This window comes from Apodemus sylvaticus, chromosome 17 (genome assembly GCF_947179515.1).
Source record: "Apodemus sylvaticus chromosome 17, mApoSyl1.1, whole genome shotgun sequence".
Lineage (NCBI taxonomy): Eukaryota > Metazoa > Chordata > Mammalia > Rodentia > Muridae > Apodemus > Apodemus sylvaticus.
Window position 1 is genome coordinate 65,382,643 of NC_067488.1, and position 6,000 is coordinate 65,388,642.

Here is a 6,000-nt window from a genome sequence, read left to right on the forward strand (position 1 = left end):
GATTTGGAGGTTTGTAATCTTTATCCGAATTTCTGGATGGTCAGAAACTGAATAGTACATGATCATAGCAAAGCAAAAAAGTGATTTTTTCCACTTTGATTCTTCCCAACAGCGAATCAAAAATGCATTCCTGGGCTGGAGAGATGTCTCATCGGGTAAGAGCACGGGCTACTCTTCCAGAATACTCAGGTTCAGTTCTCTGCAACCACAAGTTGGCAGCTCACTACTGTGATAGCCAGCCCGAACCTGCTGACCCTGTACCCAGAGAGACACAACTCTGTCCCAGACACACCTACTTTATTAATGGCACTTCTTTCTAAAGTGGTCTGTTTTGTGTAACAATTTATACACTGGAACTCTAACGCCACCATATTTAACTCCAGCTCCAGGGGATTGAAAGCCCTCTTCTGTCTTCTGTAGCGGTGGCCACAGCACACACCCGTTGCACAGACATACCCGTAGGTAAAACACCAATACACCTAAAAATAAATCTTTAAAAAAAATTCTAACACAAGGGTTTTCCCACTGAGACCTCAACTGGGTTATTGCTGTTTTCCTTTGTCTAGAAGGCAGGAGACACAACGTATCACCAAGCTGATGCTCTGCCTTTTTCAAACTTACTGGGGGAGAAGGCAGCAACCCTCCTGTAACAATACTCAGCCTTTTGCTGTGAAACTTGTATGTTGACTAAATAGGATGCATTTTGTGTTGCTATGTAAAATGGACTTGTAGGGTATTTTTGAACCAGAATTTCAAAAACATGCCTGGGCTGGACTGGAACCCGGGATCTCCTTTCCTCCCCCTGTCCCCTTTCCTTAACACCGGGAGGTAGGATTACAGCTGGAACTGAGACCTCTCTGCCTTTGCCACCACGCCCGTTTTTTTGTGATGTAAAATGTATTTCTTGCTGGGACCCAAGGAGTCTGACAAACAATCTGGAGGCCAATTCCTTGAGAGAAGGGCAGCCCAGCCTCACCATAGCTCTGGGTTTTTCTTCAGTGCATTGTCAGTGTAGGGTGACTTAAAGTTTTGCGGGTTTTTTTGGGGGGGGGGTTGTTTGTTATTTATTTTTGTTTTGTTTTTGTTTTGTTTTGTTTTGTTTTGTCTCCCGACCTCCACCCTCCATTCAAGGTTTTCCTGTGTTTAGCCCAGACGTCCTGGAACTCCCTCTGTAATCCAGGCTGAACTTGAACTCAGAGATCTGCCTGCCTCAGCCTCCCTAGCTGGGATTAAAAGTATGCACCGCCACCATCCAGCATGGTTGTTGTAAGTTTTCTACTGAGAGAGGATAGCTACTTTCTATAGAATTATTTGACCATTATTGCCTTATAAAATAGAGCTTTGTTTTACTAAGAAGAGTACTAGGCTGTAATTAGCTATATTATAATTTCCCTGCCTGTTAAACAGCTAGACTTAAGAGTGACCCTTGAGCCGGGCGTGGTGGCGTACACCTTTAATCCCAGCATTTGGGAGGCAGAGGCAGGCGGATTTCTGAGTTCAGGGCCAGCCTGGTCTACAAAGTGAGTTCCAGGACAGCCAGGGCTACACAGAGAGAACCTGTCTTGAAAAAAAACAAAAAAAACAAACAAAACAAAACAAAACAAAGAGTGACCCTTGAAGTTTGTTTATTCAATGTTTCAGCCTACAGTCTGTTTCCCCCTGCCTTCCATTTCAGCAGGCTTCATTCAGAGGTGGGCATCTGTAGCCCTGATTTGGCCTGGTCTGTAGTTTTATCCTGCTAGTGATGGACCCAGTGACTCTTATTTCCTGGTCTCCTACCTTTTGGAAATCCTCTAGACTGGGCTGAGTGATGTGGCCCTCCTCAGCAAAAACAGCAGCTAGCACATCACTTCTCGTTTGAAAAAATATTCTCTTTCTGTATGTGCATGTGCACGAGTGCTCCCCCCCAACCTCCCTGTGCACATGCTCACAGAAGCCAGAAGGATGGGGTTCCTTGGAGCTAGGGTTAGAGCCGATTGTGGGCTACTGACAAGGGTGGGGAGAAACTCTAGTGTTGTGAAGGAACAGTACATGATCTTCACGGCTAAGCCATGTCTCTGACCTCCTCACTTCTAACTTGGTTACAAAAAGACACCGACTTTCATGGACACTGGAGAGATGGCTCAGGGCTTGAGAGCACTTGTTCATTCAGAAGATCTGGGATTGATTCTCAGCACCCTCAGGGTGGCTCACAACCACCCACAGTCCCACCATTCAGGGGATCTGATGCCTTCTTCCAAAATTCATGGGTACCAGGCATGTGCCCATGTGTGCGCCCACACACCTGTGTCACACACACACACACACACACACAGAAAACACCCATACACATAAAAGAATCTTTAAAAAAAAAAGTCTGTGGCTTGCACCTTTCTTGTTCTTTTGCCTCACCACCGGTCTCTTGCTCAAGCAGCCATTGCTCTTGAATTGCCCTATGGGAAGATCCATGTGGCAAAAGCTGATAATACTGGCAAAAATGGAATTCCAGAAGCCTGCCTGAGGTCAAGAATAAGCTTGTGGGCGGCTCCTGCTCAGTTGATTCTTGAGGCGATTTTTGTCCACAGGGGAAACCTTCATCACAGCACTCTGGTGAGCCCAGCGGGATTCTTGACTCATAGAAACAAGTGATAACTGTTCATTGTTTTAAACCACCAAAGCCTGACATAGTTTACTACTTATCAATAGATAATCAATGTACTCCTTTCATACTCTCTGCTTTTGCCAAAATGCACTGCTTATTGTTTTCAGTGACGAACCATTTTCCGTTTAAATCACTCCGACCGTTAGAATGTCCTTCACGTGGTATTTCTGCAGCTTTCTAACGTATCTAAGACTTTTGTCTTTCCTCAACTTAAATGCCACATCTTTCGTTAGCTCTTCTGCATTTGATGATGTTCACAGCCATGCCACCCTGAGCGTGCCCAATCTCGTCTGTGTTTGATGATTTCATTTGAGAGTGATCTTATTCTATAAAGATGTTTTGGACACTCCTTTTACTGATGTCTGTATACTGCTTCCCCACCCCCCCTTTTTTCTGTTGTCTGGTACTAGTGGAAAAATCTCTAACTGTTTCAAGGCAGCCTCTGTGTAATCACATATAGCCCAGTCACCTAGGGTAAAGTTCTTTTCAAATATGTACATCAATGAAATGTTCTGTTCGTTTCCTTTTTAGCACTCATTGCCACCTGCGATTATGTTAAAGTCATGGTTTTTGTTTGTTTGATTGATTGTTGCCTTCACTAGAACGAAAACAGGTAAAAGTTGGAGCTTAGTCTAGTTTGATCACCTTATCTCTCTCCTGATTTCATCAATGCAGGAACAAAGAGTTTTGAGTTTCTCTAGAACAAAGAGTTTTGAGTTTCTTCAGGTTTCCTTAAAAAAAAAAAAAAAACCTATTGGCTGAAGGGCAGCTATCATCCCTCACAGCAGAGCTCTTGATTTCCCTATCAAAGCAGCTCCAGTTCTAATCTAGCAGTGATTGATGGGGAGGCTCAACCCCCCAGGCAGGCGCTCACCCTAGACTCTCTCACCATAAGTCAGCTTAGCTCTCAACACATCAACAAGTAGATGCTTGCCACTTACCGCCTGTGCTGGGTTCTGGCCTGTGTGCCCATTGTTCGCACCCTCACAGCCTAACCTGGCAGTCAGAAAAATCTTCTCTGAGCATAAATCAGTTTTCTTGCTTAAAAAAAAACAAAACCAGCGGAGTGCCTGTGTGAAAAAAAAAAAAAAAAAAAAAAAAAAAAAAAAAAAAAAAAAACGTTTATTTCCCTTACTTAAAGCCCCCTAGCATCCCTTAATTGCAATCAGATAAAATTGTGTTTCTTCCTTGGCATTACCTACCTAGCTGGGCCCTTGCAAAACTCAATCTTCTCTACTCTATGAGTCCTTTTCTGTTTCGTATCCTTAAATAACGAAGCCCCAAAAAATATTTTTCTAAGCGCTGTGGCCAAGGTTGACATTCACTGTTTTATTTTTACTGTATTTCTACATGAAATGAAAACATTATGCTTTTTGCTATGAGTAGGGTGGATAGTTATGGCTGTCCTGGAACCCTCTGTAGACCACCAGGCTGACCTTGAACTCAGAGATCAGCCTGCGTCTACCTTCTGTATGCTGGGATTAAAGGCATGAACCACTATGCCTGGGTTGTTCCTTATTTTTAAGAGTAGATACATTGATTGATTGATGATGTCATACACAAGAACAATGTATCTTGATCATATCAACTCCAACATTTCCTTCCACTGCCCCAGACACTCCCAACATGTCCCCCTTCCCTCCTTCATGTTCTCTCTCTCTCTCTCTCTCTCTGTGTGTGTGTGTGTGTGTGTGTGTGTGTGTGTGTGTGAGACCTACTGAGTTCAGTGAGTGCTGCTTGACAGAGTGTTGACTGACCCTGTTGGTGTGTGGCAGACATCCACAACAGCAGTGTGTTCATGAGTGTGGCAAATGGCTGTGTCGTGTGCAGAAGACACACACAGCACACAACCCCCATTCCCTGGCTCTCAGTCTTTCTGCCCCCTCTTCTACGAGGGTCTTAAAGTCCTAACCGTTGGAGGGGTTGGCACGGACGCTGTCTCGGGAGGGCTGAGACTGCTGGTGTTGGTTTCTTTCACTCTGAGCATCTTCCCTCTTGGATCCCTTCCTGCAATGCTGACTCCATACTGAAGAGATCGCTGTTCTGTTCATCTTCGTGCCCACACTGCCTCGGGTCCTACATGAAGCACTGGATCCCCCCACTCATCTGTCACACTCGCTCTGACGGACTGCTTGTTGTGATAGCTCAGTTACCCACACTCTTCTTGTCTCTTTTTCTCAGATCCACTCTTCTACTATACACAAATGTAAAAATAATTGCTGAGACTTGCTTTCTAATGGCTTTGTTTTGTCTAATTAAATGACAGCCTGATCCCTTGTCCCAAGATAACGTTACTCAAAGATCAAACTTGAACACTAGAGGCTGGAGAGATGGCTCAGTGGGTAAGAGCACCGACTGCTCTTCCAAAGGTAATGAGTTCAGGTCCCAGCACCCACATGGTGGCTCACAACCATCCCAGCACCCACATGGTGGCTCACAACCATCCGTAAAGAGATTTGATGTCTAAAGACAGCTATGGTATACTTGCATATAATAAATAAATAAATCTTTAAAAAAAAAAACTTGAACACTAGCATCCTAGAAAGTTAAAAATTTTCCTTCCCTCCCTCTTCCTCCGAACCACATCCTTTCCTTTGTTCCCATGAGTTCTGTATCTGTTTTATTTTTAAATTGTCCAATAAAATTATATAGTTTAAGAAAAATATTTTGAAGTATCTTCACGTAATGAGAAAGCTCAAGTAAGCTAAATAACAACCTCATTGTCTCATTAGTTCTCTTTTTTTGGGAGAAAGAGCAATTAAAATCTCTTTGAATATTCAAAATAAATAATTAGGTATAGTCACCATGATGTAGACTATGTCTTGTGAACTTACTCTGTTTAGCTGAAATTTTGTATTCGGTGTGTATGTGTATGATGGTGGTGGTGGTGATGGTGATGCTGCTGCTGCTGGTGGTGGTGATATGCATACCTATCTGTCGATTCCCACTTGATCTTTTGAGACAAGATCTCTCAGGGAATCCGGTGCTCACCGATTGGCTCTTCTCGCCAAGCCACTGGGATCCCATCCCTGCCTCCTAAGGCATCCCAGGCTCAGCAGCTTTATGGGAAACTCGGTTCTGTGGCTGCAGATCTGGGTTCTCATGCTGCTTCAACAAGCACTCTGACTGAGACACCTTGCTGTCTCCAAATAATTAAATGAAATCAATTAAATTAATCTACTATCTCCAGCCCCATAGATCTATTCCTTAGTTCTATAAATTCAACTAATTTAGATTTCACAAGAAATTGATTATAAGATGTGTTGGCTGATTTCACTTATTAAAATTGCTTCCAATGTTATCATAGTCTATGTTTTCTCAATATTAATCTCTTCTGGGTCCACTAGAAAATTCCTTTC